At 36.9% G+C, this 17,515-nt stretch overlaps 1 protein-coding gene and 1 long non-coding RNA gene across 2 annotated transcripts in view; both read right to left on the bottom strand.

The window, feature by feature from the left end:
* LOC107739084 (nuclear receptor ROR-alpha-like) overlaps positions 1-17,515 on the bottom strand; it is a 292,374-nt gene that overhangs the window by 192,687 nt on the left and 82,172 nt on the right. The window lies entirely within an intron of this gene.
* LOC107739085 (uncharacterized) overlaps positions 1-17,515 on the bottom strand; it is a 28,773-nt gene that overhangs the window by 6,803 nt on the left and 4,455 nt on the right. Inside the window, exon 2 of the long non-coding RNA XR_001639966.1 lies at positions 4,899-4,963. This is a non-coding gene — a long non-coding RNA (uncharacterized LOC107739085). The remainder of the gene's footprint in view (positions 1-4,898; positions 4,964-17,515) is intronic.

Raw genomic sequence — 17,515 nt, 5'->3', positions numbered from 1 at the left:
TATGTTTGAATAAATCCGTCCAAGTTTTTATGACAGCCACTATTTAAATGTGTATATTTCCAAAAAACTAACTGAAGGAATTGTAACCCAATTATAAAAACTTCATTAAGTGCAATCTAAGCCGTTGTACAGCACAAATCAGTAAATTTTAACATTCAATATTATAATGTAGTAGCAACTGACTCACATATATATTTTACAGCATTAGTTGAGAGACTTTTTTTCCTTGAGAAAATTTGGCATGTACTGTACCTGATATATATCCAAAATAATCAATATTGAATCGAATCGGTAATCGAATCGAATCGCAAGCTTGTGAATGAGAATCGAATCGAATCGTGAAATTTGTGTCAAAACCCAGCCCTAATAAATCATGATAATATGTGTGATATACCATCTATATTAAATATAATATAATAGTAAGACACAGGCCTGAATGGTAGTGATCTGTGAAGTATTATGTAAATTATTTTACAGTAGATAATTGAAATCAAATATAAATAAATAAACTCAAATGTTTACTGTTATTATTGTCATTTGTTTTACATATAGAAATGTAATAAAATCAAATTGTTCATTGTTTTTATTCTAGAACATTATTATTATAGGATTTTATATTTGCCTCAAACACACACACACACAAAACAAATTGTAAATAAAACTTAAAAAAATATTATTGGAGTATGTTTTACAAGAAGATTCTATTTCAGTATTTCTATTTCAAAATTTCACATGTAATTCAATGTCGTCTTGCGGTTTTTTGTAATTATTTGTGAAATTTACTGGTTAAATCTTTTCAACACATTTTTTTTTTCAGTGTACATGACACCTTATGTTAGTAAGAGCGGTCATTTGTAATTTAAATGTACAAGACTTCCAGTGTTATTTGCTACCAGTTATTTATTACAGTCTGTTATGCTGCTTGACATTCCAGCTTCTTCTTTTAATTTATTATCATAATCATAAATACACTGGTTTGTAGCATAAATAGTTTTACCATCTACTGCACTTTGTTATTCTTCTAGTTATTTACTTACAGCATCTAATGAATCGTAAGTCTCACGCATTCCCATAAATAGCTCACTTCCATGTTGCAAAATAAGGTGGACTGGGCAAAGTAGTTTTAAATATGTAGATATAAGAGTAGGTGCTAACTTGGAAACCTTGCTCCATACTTGTGTAATTTATTTTCCCACTACTTTAAGGAATATCCCTAGACAGACACATCTATCTCTCCGTGTAAATTCAGCGAGTGAGTCAGTGAGTATGATATGCATGGACACTGGGCGTCTTATCAGCGTCCAGCAGGACAGTCTAATCTCACTCCAAACCGCCACCTTTCTGGCAGTTTTACTTCCTTCCTCCCACTGCCAAACACCTAACAACACATCCCATCTCTGACAATCCAGCTCTGCAACTTACAACTCTAATTTAATGTTTTGCTGGCCATTTTAGTTGAGTAACACGTCTACATAGGGTAATATGATGTAAAATGTGACAAATTTTGTTTTGTGACCGATGACATGTGAGCCTAGCATAACAGCTAAAATAGTTTAAATGAGCCGTTACTGTCATAATGTCTAAAGGGTTATGGAAGTCCGTTTCCGCCATGGAATAAAAAATAAATAAAAAAAGGTAATTGCAAATTTTTATCTCACAATTCTATTTAGATTTTTTTTTTCACAATTCTGAGGAAAATGTCAGAATTGTGAGATAGAAACTTAAAATTGCGAGAAAATACATAAACCTTGCGATATATAAACTTGAGGTTCTTCCAATTCTGAGATCTTATTCCACAAAGATTCTAAATCTAAATATCAAAATTGCGAGATGTTAACTCACAATTGCAAGAATTGTAGTGACTTGTGAGATAAAAAGTCGCAATTATGTTTTTTTATTATTTATTTATTTTTTGGCAGAAACAGGCTCCCATTTAAAAATAAAATAAAGTACATACATATAAAAAAAATAATTTAACAATAATTGAAAATAATAATAATAATAATAATAATAATAAAAAAGAAGAACCAAAATTTGCTTTGGAATCAGATTTGACTTTATAAATCGTGAGTTGCCAAAAGATGACAGTGTCAGGAATAAGAACGAGACGCAACAGTTATCTGGTTTTAAACAAACGCAGCTCTCAGACGGGAAAGGAAGTAGGAAAGCTTGCAGAAGCTCCATCTGCGAGCTGGTCTGGACGAGAAATGCATCCCAGTTTTCGGTGGAGCGGAGAATGGAAAAGTCCAGTGATGTAACCGCTGCTAAATGCAGGCATTCCACATCTCGGTTTCCCTTGCTCACAGTTTCCCCGCTGAGCCTTCACTCGGTTTCTTTTGCTCTACGTTCCAGTGCTCTGATTACAAACACTGACAAGGCAGAGCGTCGAGGAGGACTTTTGTTAAACTGTCGCCAAAAATAGACCTCTTTCCAAGACGAAAGCGTCTGTACAGTGTCTGCCCATGGTTATGAGGTCATATCCCTCAACAAAACTTAAACCAGCTAATGATTAAGGCCCGCGAAATTGAGAACTGAACTGAACTGACTAAGGAGGATTTTCTAACAATTTTCAAACACTCCCTGTTTGCCATTGTTCAAATAATAGAAAAAGATAACCCAGTCGACAACTTACTTGTTGAACCCAATGTTCCATTTGGTGTAATTTAACACAGAACTTTCACCCACCACAACTTTTCAAACGTAAACGTGGCGGGTATTTCTAATTTGCTGTATTCCAGCTTTAATTCAAACTGATTCCTCTTTCCACACTCTCAAAACACATTATGCATTCCTATCAGTAAAATGCCCAGTCCAACAGTTTCTCTAGTCTAAAATAAAAATGCTAAATTGCAGCCATATTTAAATACAGGAGCAAATCCCCTAAATTATTGTTGAGACTCTTTCCAAACTCTCGAAACACATTTTACAAATTCCTGTCAGTAAAACTCTCCATGTGAAAGTTTCTCTAGCACAAATGCACCCCAAAAAGCTCTTCCACCAAGCTTCAAAACTCTGTTTACTTCTTAATTGCCATATAGTAACAAGTTAACAACCACAGGGGCAAATCCTCTAAATTATCCTTCTGACTTTCCAAACTCTTTAAAACACATCTAATGCATTCATATCAGTAAAACGCTCCATCAGAAGTTTCTCTAGTGCAAAAAACATCCCAAAGAAAGTTTTTTTCCCAAAAGGAGTACAACCATTTTTAAGGAGTGACAACCGTACTTAAATACAGGAGCAAATCCCCCAAATGATTGTTCTGTTTGTCTACAAAACAAGGTAATCTGATGAAATTTACAATTTTAGCATATCGTGGCTGTAAATCAGAAATGTAGATGCCATCAGTAGCCAATCATTTGGCTTGATACATTTTTAATTAAAAAAATAGCAACAAAAGACACATTAATGTTTGGCCATTTATTACTAAACTACAGTCAACAGAAGTGCTATATTATGATTGAACATACACACTTGCACTTCAGACAAGGTAGCAGTATCCAAAAGAGATGCTAGTTTGATAGTTCACAACTAATCCGATTTGGTTCTCTCCAAACTATGCAGCTGTTACAATGTGAATTAGAGTGAATTTGGTTTTAGAACAGGGTTCAAAAGAGACGCTAGTTCAACAGTTTGCAACTACTACGATTTGGGTCTGTACACACATTCACAACCTGAATTGGAGTGCATTCGGTTTTAGAAGAGTGTCCAAAAGAGATGCCAGTTCAATAGTTCGCAACTAGTTCGATTTGCTTCTGTATACACATTCACAACCTGAACTGGAGTGCATTCGGTTTTAGAAGAGTGTCCAAAAGAGATGCCAGTTCAATAGTTCGCAACTAGTTCGATTTGCTTCTGTACACACATTCACAACCTGAACTGGAGTGCATTCGGTTATAGAAGAGTGTCCAAAAGAGATGCCAGTTCAATAGTTCGCAACTATTTCGATTTGGTTCTGTACGCACTGTCACTACCAGAATGGAAGTGAATTTGGTTTTACAACAACCAAATTCTGTGTGTACAGAACAGACCCAAAAGGAGTACAACCATTTTTAAGGAGTGACAACCGTACTTAAATACAGGAGCAAATCCCCCAAATGATTGTTCTGTTTGTCTACAAAACAAGGTAATCTGATGAAATTTACAATTTTAGCATATCGTGGCTGTAAATCAGAAATGTAGATGCCATCAGTAGCCAATCATTTGGCTTGATACATTTTTAATTAAAAAAATAGCAACAAAAGACACATTAATGTTTGGCCATTTATTACTAAACTACAGTCAACAGAAGTGCTATATTATGATTGAACATACACACTTGCACTTCAGACAAGGTAGCAGTATCCAAAAGAGATGCTAGTTTGATAGTTCACAACTAATCCGATTTGGTTCTCTCCAAACTATGCAGCTGTTACAATGTGAATTAGAGTGAATTTGGTTTTAGAACAGGGTTCAAAAGAGACGCTAGTTCAACAGTTTGCAACTACTACGATTTGGGTCTGTACACACATTCACAACCTGAATTGGAGTGCATTCGGTTTTAGAAGAGTGTCCAAAAGAGATGCCAGTTCAATAGTTCGCAACTAGTTCGATTTGCTTCTGTATACACATTCACAACCTGAACTGGAGTGCATTCGGTTTTAGAAGAGTGTCCAAAAGAGATGCCAGTTCAATAGTTCGCAACTAGTTCGATTTGCTTCTGTACACACATTCACAACCTGAACTGGAGTGCATTCGGTTTTAGAAGAGTGTCCAAAAGAGATGCCAGTTCAATAGTTCGCAACTATTTCGATTTGGTTCTGTACGCACTGTCACTACCAGAATGGAAGTGAATTTGGTTTTACAACAACCAAATTCTGTGTGTACAGAACAGAAGGCTCAACACTTCGCTGTGCAACTGGCTGTTGGACTTTCTGACTGGAAGACCTCAGGCAGTTCGGGTCGGCAGCAACACATCCAACAGCTTCTTTAGTCTGCTGCCATCAGGGAGGAGACTGTGGTCTCCAGGCCAGGACCAGCAGACTGAAGGACAGCTTCATCCATCAGGCTGTCAGGAAGCTGAACTCCCTCCCGACCTTGCCCCCCCTCCCCTCTTTTGCCCCACGCACCACTGAACTCTGACCCTCTGACGGACTCTCCCACTCCCCCCTCCCAAATACACACACACACTGTCACTTTAATCAGTCTGAATAAGCTCTTTGCACTACAATCATTATATCTGCACTGTTGTTTACTTCACTGGTTTGCACTCTATCTGCTATCTGCCATGTGCCTTGTGCTGCTTTATATATTTTTTTTACATTTTACCTTATTTGTATATTTGTATAGTTGTATTTTATATTTAATCTGTATATCTGTATTTATGTTCTACTGTTAGTGTTATCTGTATGCACCAAGGGTCTGAGAGTAACGCAATTTCAATTCTCTGTGTGTATGTGCTGTACATGTGGAAGAATTGACAATAAAGCAGACTTGACTTGACTTGACTTGACTTGAGAAGGAAACACTTAAAAGAGGAGTGACAACCATACCTGCATTGTGTACATAGCCAATGGAATTGTGATTTTTAATACTGTTGGTTGCTATAGAAACACAACAGGAAATAGAGTTATGCAAAGCCCCACATCCTCTCACTCCCCACCCTTTCTATTTGCGTATCCTAGCTGTACTATCTCAGCGAGACCCAATATCCTGTTTTGGCTGTAAAATAGTTGTTTTAACCCTTCACCCCGCCTGGCCCATTTGTCAAGGAGAGAATGAACAATATACCAGCGGCCAAATCCTAATACGGGACAAACAGGGTTGAACTTGAGCCGGAATGTCGACGAGAGAAGGTCTTATCCCAGATAAGTTAGTTTGTCTCAAAGTCAAGGTGGACAGATGGTGGTAGGGTGTTGGAGCCGACGGTGTTGTTCTTGCCCCTTCGTCTCTCATGTGAGATCATCAGAATGAACAACTGTCCTTTTTAGAAACCAAAACCTCTCTCAGAGGAACACGGCTTCCCGTTCCGAACACTTAAATTCAGTGCGGTTCAGAGCAGCTGAGTGTGTCATTATCATTAACACCTGTTGTTGCTCAGATCTGGCTCATGGAAGAACAAAAGCTTGCCGTGACCCGGCTCTTGAACCAGGGTAACGTCGGATGACACCGATATGAGCGCTTTCAATTAGACAGGCTCCACAGTGCTGCAGGCACAGGAGGGAGAGAGCGAACAGGGTGAAGCGACAGAAATTAAGCTTGTTACGAACTAATTTCAACTTCGCTTCATCGAAACTTGCATTACCACTCCCTCTCTCTCTCTCTCTCTCACTAGAGGCATTTGCATATCCCAGGTAAACTGGGGAATAAAGACAGCGGATCCAATTAATCCTCTTGGGAGCTAATTAGTTACAATTAAATTTCTGCTTCACTTGTTGTACAGGAGTGTGTAGTAAACACGTAAAGAATATGTAAACCTTGCCCGTTTTTCACCCAAACTATTAATGTATTCTCATGGAAAAAAACAACAAACACTGAATGCAGTTTTGGAGATGCAGATGATAATTTTGCACTTTGGATAGACCAAATAATCATAATCATATCTGTGAATAACATATGAAATGCAAACTATAAATCTCACCACTGTGTACACACATACATGTATTATAAGTAAAATATCAGTATCTATATTAGATCCTGGGTGGTTGCCAAGGTGCTGTTATTGTGGTTGCTGTTAGCATGCGGCTGTATGATTGCTAGGGTGTTCTGTGTGATTACCAGGGCATTGCTATGGGGTTGTTAAGGTCTGAATTGTTGTCAGCAGCTGTGCTATTGAGAGAATATTCTGTGTGGTTGTAATGGGGTTGCTAAGGTGTTCCAAGCAGGTGTTGCTAGGGTTTTCTAGGTGGTTGTTAGCATGTTGCTGTGTGGTTGTTAGGGTTTTCCAGGTGGTCGTTAGCATGTTGCTGGGTGGTTGCTGTGGGGTTGTTAAGGTGTTCCAAGTGGATGGTAACAAGTTGTTATGGGATTGCTAGGGTGTTCTAGGTGGTTGCTAAGATGTTGCTTGCTATGCAGTTGCCTAGGTGTTCTGAGGCCCATTAGCATGTTGCTGTGTGTTTGGCTAGGGTGTTCTGGGTGGTTGCCAGGACATTGCTAAGGGGTTGTTAAGGTGTTCTGAATGGTTGTCAACAGCTTTGCAGTTGATAGAATGTACTGTATGGTTATATGGAGTTGCTAAGGTGTTCCAAGTGGTTTTTAGCATGTTGCTGTATAGTTGCTAGGGTGTTCAGGTAGGTGCTAAGATGTTATGCAGTTGATACAATGTTCTGAGTGTCTGTGTGTGCATTTAGCTGTGTGGTTGCCAGGATGTTGCTATGGGGTTGTTAAGCTGTTCTGAATTGTTGTCAGCAGCTGTGAGGTTGATAGAATGTTCTGTATTGTTGCCATTGGGTTGTTACGGTGTTCCAAATAGGTGTTCACAAGTAGCTATGTGGTTGCAAGGGTTTTCTAGGTGGTTGTTAGCATGTTGCTGTGTGGTTGCTAGGGTGTTCTGAGTGGTTTCAGCAGCTGTGTGGTTGCTATTGGGTGGCTAAGGTGTTTCAGATGGGTGTTAACAAGTTGCTATGTGGTTGCTAAGGGTTTTCTATATGGTTGCTAGGGTGTTCTGAGTGGTTTCAGTAGCTACATGGTTGCTATAATGTTCTGTGTGGTTGCTATAGGTGCTCCAAGTTGGTGTTTGCAAGTTAAGGTGTTCCAAGTGGGTGTTAGCATGTTGCTCTGTGGTTGCTAGGATGTTGCTATGCGGTTCATAAGATGTACTAAGTGGTTGCAAGGATATTGCTATGTGGTTGATAGGGTGTTCTGAGAGGTTGCTAGAATGTTGTTTTGTGGTTGATCGAGTGTTCTAGGAGGTTGCTAGAATGTTGCTATGTGGCTGTTAGGGTGTTCTGAGACGTTGATAGGATGTTGCTACGTGGTTGATAGGGTGTTCTGGGTGGTTTTTTTATGGTTGCTAACAAACCATAAAGTCCTCCCAGTCTCAAAGTTCACTCGGGTCCCTCCTTAAAAGCATGTCTATGGGATTTTTCGCCTGTTATTGTAAACATATTGTTAGTCCACTTACTTAGAATAGTAAAAGAATCACATTGAGTGAACAACCAATACACAATAATCACAGCAGTCTGTCCATTAATATACCCTAACTGACACACACACAGGTATGTTGAGTGTCTCTATATTGTCATCAGACATCAACTTTGATTTCCGTGTGTCACACCGTCCCACCACGTGTCACTTCCTGTTATAGGAGAGATAGAGGCAGCGCAGGCCATCCTGTCACACCTCAACTCAGCAACAACAAATAAACAAAGGAGAAGAGAAAAGATGCTGGGAGACGTAAGGAGACACAAAGAGATGCGGAAAGACAGATGGAGACAGAACGAGATGAGACACGCATGCATAAACAACAACGCTGTCACTTAAGAGATTAAACCATATTAAGTGCTAATACTGTGACACACCTCAGACATCTTATAAAATCATCTTTCAGTCGGACTGGACGGAGCAGAAATAGGCCGATATTTCAAAGAGTACCACTGTCTATCAGGACATGTGCCACGTCTGTATTATAATGTAGTCGCGATTCTCTCAGTGAGTCGTTTTAAAAGCTCTGACGGGCCATCAAAGCACGATCTGAAAGCTAGAAAATAGACGATCATGACTCTTTTCACACCTTGTCAGTACGACTAGCCTCTACATCAGAAGGTAGAGGGTAAATCTTTCTTTTTTTCCCCCCACTGAGGGATCGGGCTGCTCACTTTGCACATGGAGATACCTGACAGTGCGCTTGTTAAGAAAACTGTCACCTTAAATCAATAGGAATTCATGCTTTATGCTGGTTATAAGTGAAGCGGGTGTTTCAAGGGAGTTTAGCCAACAGTTCATTTATGATGGAAGCTCAGGGCAGCATAATTTTATTTTTGATGCAGTAACATGTTCTGCAAGTAATCTGTGTTATGACAATGCTTTATGCAAGAACTGTAATAATAATGAACTATGTGTACTTAATGTAACTTATTATGGGGAGCAGCTATCAATTACACTGTTTGAATTCTTACATAAATAAAATTATATAAAAATTATATAATATAATCAAAATATAACATTTTGACTCTACTGAATATGCTCAACTGACTTAATAATTGTTGTGATTTCAGTAATTTGGAGCTAGCATGTTCTTAAGCTAAAGAAGCAATATTGTAATAAATTTTGATGGCAAGGACCCCCAAATATAATTATCACCATACTAAACTTCATAATATTTTCATCTATAAAGACCCATTTATACTCTGTTTAAAAAAGTGAGTGTGAAATTACAGTGACATTTTCTTTTAAATTAAATAATTAGTTTTTATATTGTCAGTATACTAAAATTATTATATACAAAATAATGGGGGGTAGATACACTGTCAACCTAGAAGTATAAAACTATTTAGTATTTAACAAAACTACCTATTACTGTGATAACTGCAACCAGTATTTAGAAAGCTATGTACGCCCATTTCCACCACTAATTTTTTTTCTCACAATTGCAAGTTTACATTAAATCACACAGAATTGTGAGATATAAACTCACAACTGTGAGTTATAAAGTCAGAATTGCACGATATAACGTCACAGTTGCGCTTTATAAAATCAGAATTGTAAGATATAAACATGCAATTCTGAGAATTAAAAGTCAGAATTTCAAGCTATAAACTCGCAATTGCAAGCAAAAAGTCAGAATTTTTAGATAAAGAAAGCAAATATTTTAAATACATTTTATTAAAAAGCAATAAATTATTAATACAAATTAGAATTATAAAATCTAAATATAAAATTTTTTTACAAATTTTTTCATGAATAAATTATTAATATAATTTGATTTTGACAGCCTTAAAATTATATATACATAACACAAATGTTGGAATTTTTTTTCTATTATTTATAGACACTTATTAGAACCGAATGGATTACATTTATAATGAACATTCCCTTTCAGTCGGTCACTCTCGACGTCACGTCGGATGACCGATTTTCCCAGTGTTATCCAGTCTTACTCATTGGGTAGTGCCATAGCAGCAGTAGTTGGTCCTCTTGTGCAAGCCCTGGCCTACGTCAAAAAGTAGGGGCGCAGGTGGCTTCCACAGGACACTGGAAGGGGCAGTAGCTGTGGCCCTTTGGTAGGATCCCCAATTCGTCGGTCATCCGACGTGACGTCGAGAGTGACCGACTGAAAGGGAACGTCTCGGTTACGTATTACCTCGTTCTCCTGTACCACCGCTGAGCGGCCGGGTCACCGGCTCGGCTCCTCAGCGAAAACCTGAATATGCGCTGCATCTGCTGCCTACTTATACTCACGCTGTGATCAGCAGCAGCTGGATGCAATAATCGCATGCCAATGTGCATTGGCTCGTTTAGTTTACACTCGAAGTGGATTGGTCTCTCTAAGCGAGATCCCAATTCATCGGTCATCCGACGTGACGTCTCCGTTCCCTCCTTCAGGGAACGAGGGTTACATACGTAACCGAGACGTTTCTCTTGTCCATTTAAATCCATTGTAATGTATTATGGGAATGCCTGTAAAAGATACATAAGCTTCCTTAGAATTTAGAAGGTTGCATAATTATTCTGTCTACCATTCGGAAAGTCTTTGTATTGGGTGTGCACCTATGAAGCCTTACCTAATGATGTCTATGTAGGCACCGCACTGGGTTTAGGAACAGACTCTGCAATATAAGGTTCCTCTCTTTAATTAGCTGAACTGTCCCAACAAGACATCATGCAAAATAATACAGCCAATTATGAACTTCACCAAGCCTGAAGTGACAGTCAACTTTAAGTATGCAGATTGTGCGATGATTTCAAAGAAATTCAAACGTACAGCATTACAGGACACATGAAACAGTAGAAAGCTGCCGAAGGCCTGATTGCAAAAAGGTTACATCATCCAAACAAACCAAGACAAGTCGAGTCTACACAGACAATTTGCTGCTGCATCAGTATTACGTTAAGACAATGGGCCGTCTTCACCGCCGAACACTGGTTTCAGCAGTCTTGCATGCTGTGCTTTGCTCTCTTGTTAAGAGAAGTTTAAACACTGTGGTTTTCAACAGATGAAGTAGTAGGAAATTTAAACTAGTATGCGGCGTCACACAGACAAAAGCACTCGTACAGGTATAAACCGACTGAACACACAACACAGCTGCAGGTGTCTAATTAGTTGTCCTTACAATACGTTTCGGGAAAAAGAAAGGAACAAGCTAGCATGAGAAGGAAAAAAATGCCAGTGAACTAACATCCGTCACTTTAGTTTTTCATAGTTTTGTTCCTGGAAAAGTAGAAGGAAAGTCATTTCTGCAAAAGAAAACAGAAAGCTATCGGTTAATTGCTAAGTTAATTACCCTGTCAAAGCAAAACACACACACACACAAGCAAAACAAGTAAAACAAAACAATGCAAAACAAAAAAGCCAAACAATGCAAAACAAAAAGAAAAACAAAGACAAAACAAAACACAAAAAGTAAAACAAAAGCATAAAAAGCAATGCAAAACCAAACCAAACAAAAAAAGACAAAGACATTTTTTAAAGCAAAACAAAAAGAAACAACAAAACAAAAAAGAAAAACAAACAAACAAACAAAAAACTATAAAAGACAAGACAAGATGAAAAAAACTTTTTTTAACTAAAGGAAAGGCAAAAGGACGAAGGCTGGTCTAGACGGTAACATCTGGTCAGAAGGACGAAAGGGAGGGCGGGACGAAAAGTTAAATAATTAAGTGTTAAAACGCACTCTGCTCAAATTAATTATGTGTTCCTTGAGACGGTACAGAATGGTAAATATTTGAGTTGGTCAGAGTTTGTCTGTGGTTAGACGGCTGAAACTCTGGAAATAAAATTAAAACTGAGACATGGAAATACGTGCGCTTGCATAACCAATTAATTTAGTTCGAATTTCATTAACAAACGACTCAAATGAAAAATGACTCAAATGACTAACTTAACGTGTTTTTATTAGGCCACAAATATCTGTTTCACAAATAATTTATAATATATAAATATAAATAAATTACTTATTTTTTTCTTTATGACAGTTTATATTTTACATATAAAAGTATAAATATAAGAGTATACATTTATATTTGACAATTATTGATATTGTACTTTTTTTACTATTCAATATACAAAGAACAGTTGATTATCTATCAAATTTATTTCAAGTTAACAGATACATGAAATATAAATGTGTCCATGTATAGATAAATCTAGATATAATTTTATATAGTTTTGAATCTGTTCACACACAAACTGACGTGTCCGTGATGCATCAGCATTCTGAATGTCACATTTCAAACGGGTCTTTGAAACAAACCACATCTACAGATTTATATCATCAAACACAAACCAGATTACAGCTCCTGATTAGAAGCCCCTCCTCTATAAATGTCTCTGTGAATGACGCCACAAACCCTAGTCACCTCTGAAACCCGGGCCGAACACTTATGACTGATATATGACAAGAACACACTGACAACCGGCAGATGGATGAACGGATGGCTTCTGAAAGAAAGAGAGAGACCGAGTGGAAAGGAGGCAAGAAAAACGAGCTGCAAACTTTCTTTGTCCTATGCCTTTTCCGTCCGCTCAGATACGCGCTGGAGCCAGTGCAGCTGGCTGCCTGACAAATAGGAAAAAAATAGTCCAATTTGAGCTGGTCGTTAGCAGTTCGGAGCAGCACATTCCAGATAAATGAGCGGCCGCCTCAGGTATGGCAGGAGAATCTCTTGAAGCATTCCTGAGAGACTGGGCCTGTATTACTGCAGTCCCTTCACCGTGCCTTCGATCTGCCCGGCCCGGTCTAGCCTGGCTTCAGCAGAGGTGACCTTGCCGATCCGCTCCTGCTGGGGTTCTTTTTTTACCATTACGCCCCCCTTTCTTACACACAAACACACACACACACACACACCCACACACTCTTACACTAGTACTGCCCTATTAGACCGGCTACAAACGTAAAATGCCAAAAAAGTGTAAAATATGCTATTTCTCCCCTGAAATCCACATAAGGTAGTTCGCACAAAAAAGTCCTATTTTTTCTTTCATATTCATATTCATTTTCTTTCACAATTTTCTAAACCTTACATGTCCTAACCAAGATTGATGCGACAAGCTTCTAAATGCAAAACGGCTGTTTGACACAACATTCACACCGCTGTAGCATTATTTTTGTATTTATATACCCATTATAGCATTTCTTAATATTTTGGAGTAGGTTTTATTTTTATATTTTCAGTTTTTTTTCTTCAATGTTTTAAGTTAAATTTTTAGCAATTTTGTTTTGTGTTTTTATTTCGTTAGTTTATTTGTCAATATTTATATTTAGCTTTATTTTCATTTTTAGTTATTGTGGTACTTGAAATTTTTTTAGTTAGTTGCCAAGGAAACATTTCTAGTTTTCATTTATGTTTAAGTTTTTCATCTAGTATTTATATTTTATTTCAAATAGTTGTAAGAGTAACATTTCTAATTCTTAAACTGTTTTTAAGTTTTTTTGTTTGTTTGTTTTTTAATAAAATATTTGTACTTTATTTTATTTTTTATTTATATTTTATCTTTTTTCAATAAACATTTATTTTAATTTTATTTCAGTTAGTTGCAATGGCAACAGTTCAAATTAAGTTTAAGTTTTTTTAAATTAATATTTATATTAATATTTCTATTTTATATTTATATTATACTAATATTTATATTTTAATTTATTTAATTTCAGCTTTATTTAAATCAAAAAAAGAGTAGTAATTAAATGACAACACTGCGCCACAGAAATGGAAACAAAGCATTTGACAAAATGTCCTTTCGCATTTTGCAGCAGAGTACTACAAAAAGTCAGATTAAGCTTTTATTTTTATTTTTTCTTTGTTTTTACTTGCTCAGTATCACATTGTGGTTGTTTTTGCTACTGTACCTTAAAGACTTGCTAATAACATGCTTTGCTTTGATTGACTAACCTTGGTTTAGTAACAGTTCACATTGTTGTTCAATAGGATGCAAAAAGCTAAAAACTGAACAGGTGTTTTAATGTAAATGTGGGCAGTCATATGTTAATGAGCTCCCAATTATGACGATCTCTGAGAAAGCGGTTTTTATTTTATTTATTTATTTATTTTATTTTTTTAAGAAAATGTCTTTCCACACTTTCTGAAGCTTTGAGTTCTGAAAGTTACAATTTGTCTACATCAAACTCCTTTATTTCAAAAGAGTAAAGTCAGTTTTTCATAATATAGAGCCATTTCTCAGATAAAACCTTGTTTGAAAGGACTAATATTATATAATGGTCTCTCCTCAGCACAGGCTGGGATATAAAGCACAAAAAGTGGGAGGGAAAAAAGGAAGGAGAAAAGAGAAAAAGAGAGGTGGCGAGACAGAGGAGCAGCATAACAGCCGACTCCATCTGCTGTGGCTGGGTGAAGGGTAGAGAGTGCACTCCATTAAAAACGTCTGTGAGGGGCTGAAAGGAGTCAAACACTCAGTCTGGCATTTTGACTCTGAAGTTCCCTCGCTGCAGCTTCACCGTGTGCTGCCAGGGACATACCTCCTCTGAGGGAAATCTCTGGAGGCCTATAGAAGAGTCATAGGGGCCTCCTGCAGGTGAGGATATGGTTTGTGCCACTGCCAGGCGAGGTATGAACACTGACATGTGTTTGACAAAAAAAAAAATATATATATATATATATACACACACACACACACAAATGAATTAGCATGCAGGTTGATTAACAAACAATTCGGGCAGAATTGCTAATGCTAACGTTGTGTTGGGCTCTTAAAAAACTACAGCAGATTCTCTGCTCTCTATCATACATGTATCTGAAACACATCTCAACATGATATTCTGTTTGGTTAGTCACGTTCACAGATGAAAGTCGTTAAATAGCTATAAAATTGCCAGATTAGCATTTCCAGTAAACATGGGTTCTGTTCCACATGGCACAATGTATGACTTGCAGTCTTGTGGTCTTTACTTGTGTGTATATGTGAAGTCCACAAGACCATATGATGTCCCATTTGTCTTTTTATGCTTTAGCCTTAAGCTACTTTTCCAAAAAGTAGAGGTGTTGTGCTACAAAACTCGACGTCGCTATTTGTCATCGTAAATTGCGCACACTGCTTCACATTTCTGCAGACTAAGGAAATTATCAAACTAGAGCTGTATGATGAATAAAAATAAAACCGAAATCATGTTATGTCTTAGTGCGAATACCAAATTGTGATGGCTGTGATTTAATTTAATAAATATATGCACTACGTGTTTCATAGTAAAGCGCGGCACTGTGTTCTTTTACACGCAAGCAGCTCATACTCATATAAAAGAGTTTTTAGACAGACATAACATTGGTTTTCTGCCTAAGTAAAAGATAGATGGTTTAATGTTTGAAAAAGATTGCCATAAATATGAGTACTGTAATGTTACAGTTGTAGTATTAGTAGTAGTAGTAGTAATTTTTAAATACTCGTTTTTATTTTACGGTGAAATATCTCAATAGTAATATTACTTATTTTTTATTTAGTAATAAATGAAATAATTCTATAAAGAAATTATTATGAACAAATATTATGATTATGATTAATATTACTACATAAAGAAATATTTCTTATTTTATTTATTAATAATAATAATCAGTAAATATTTATATAATATAATATTCACTATATATATAGAGAGAGAGAGAGAGAGAGCTTAACTTGATGATGACATCACTGAATCATCAATGAACTGACTTTAACTGAAAAATTGACTTTGTTATTGTCCTCTTGCAATATTGACAAACTATTTTCCTGTTTGACACTGTAAAGCAGATTTGACACAATCTGTACTGTATAAAGCGCTATATAAATAAAGGTGACTTGACTAAATGAATCTTGTTTCAAGTACTAGATATTTTTACTTGCACAAAAATGCCAAAAAGCTGATTAAAAGAAAAAGATTTTTGCAGTGTGGCAACTTCATTTTTCTAAGCAGTATATTCAAGCAAGGAGGCAGACATTATTTCACAGCCATTCGTAAAAAAAAACAAAAAACTCTGCTGTCTGATGAGAGAGAGCTTCACGGCCTGGCAGAAGAGTTGTATGTGGTTACGTAAAGATGACGACCTCTCAATATGCCTTTAATAACTTGGGACAGGGTGCAAGTGTGTGTGAGGGGTTCAAAAACCCTTCACAAGGCTCCTCAATGCAGGTTCAGGACATTTTGTTCAGCCACTCAGCCCATAATTCATACAACACCGGGTGCCTGCTGCTGCAGCTGTTATCTGGCGGACACACACTGTATATGTGCCGCTGTGTAGATAAATTCCTACATACACTCACGTACACGCACAATACCTGGTCCTTAGTGTCATTATACAACATCACAGATCAAATCAAACCTCCCCGTCTATCATTTTCACTCACTCAGCTTTAGGGGCTTTGCTGTTACTCGCTGGTTTAATTGTTTATCTGGTCTAAGCTAAGCTCTTTAGTATTGGTCTGGGTATACCTTACAAGCCTGGATGTGATACTGAAGTGCATTTGATTCAATATATTCTACAGGAATATTTGCCCACAGTAAGAGGGGGTTTTAACACCCATGTACTGCCATTGGCGGCCCAGCTAGACCATAGAGAATGATGAGATAAGACTGAGAGCAGACGCTTTTTCAACCACAGCCAAAGCCAAAACCTTTCCTCTGATCTCTCATGGCTGCTGCCTGCAGTGCCTTTCTTTTTCTCTCTGTAGCCATAGAGAATGATGAGATAAGACTGAGAGCAGACGCTTTTTCAACCACAGCCAAAGCCTTGCTTTCCTCTGATCTCTCATGGCTGCTGCCTGCAGTGCCTTTCTTTTTCTCTCTGTAGCAACACGTATTTCATGTTTCTTGTTGATTATCTTTCTTTTTTTCTCCCCCAAGATCCACAAACAAATATGGGCTACATGTACACGGTCAGTGTTTGGGAACTGACAAGAATATTTTCTAACTGTACTAACAGGTTTCAAATTGTATAATAAACAGGTTACAGAAAAGTCTTCAATACTGTAAGTCTATCACAATTATTTAATATAATATTGATTATTTGAAATAACTACGACTCAAATTCAAGTGAATTTTTAAATGAAGTGAAATTATTTATTTATTTTCCAGTACAGTAACATAATTTTTTTTTCCAATTAATAATAATATCAATAATTATTCTTACTAGAGACAGACATATAGATAGAAAGAATATAAACATAACAATAGAATGACTGATAAATTGATGGAACAATAACAAACAAAACGCCAGACAGAACGGTAGATAGAACAGTATAACAATAGATAGATAGATAGACAGACAGACAGATACATAGATGGATAGCAGGATAGAACGATAGATAGATAAGAATTAGACAGATTAGAATCATTATATAATACCGTATAATAGTCACTCATTCATAACAAACTGTATTAAAAAAAAAAAAAAA

The sequence above is a fragment of the Sinocyclocheilus rhinocerous genome, unplaced genomic scaffold, assembly GCF_001515625.1.
Source record: "Sinocyclocheilus rhinocerous isolate Xijiao unplaced genomic scaffold, SAMN03320098_v1.1 scaffold675, whole genome shotgun sequence".
Classification (NCBI taxonomy): Eukaryota; Metazoa; Chordata; class Actinopteri; order Cypriniformes; family Cyprinidae; genus Sinocyclocheilus; species Sinocyclocheilus rhinocerous.
The sequence above is the reverse complement of the archived record's forward strand: the minus strand, read 5'-3'. Positions and strand labels throughout refer to the sequence as shown.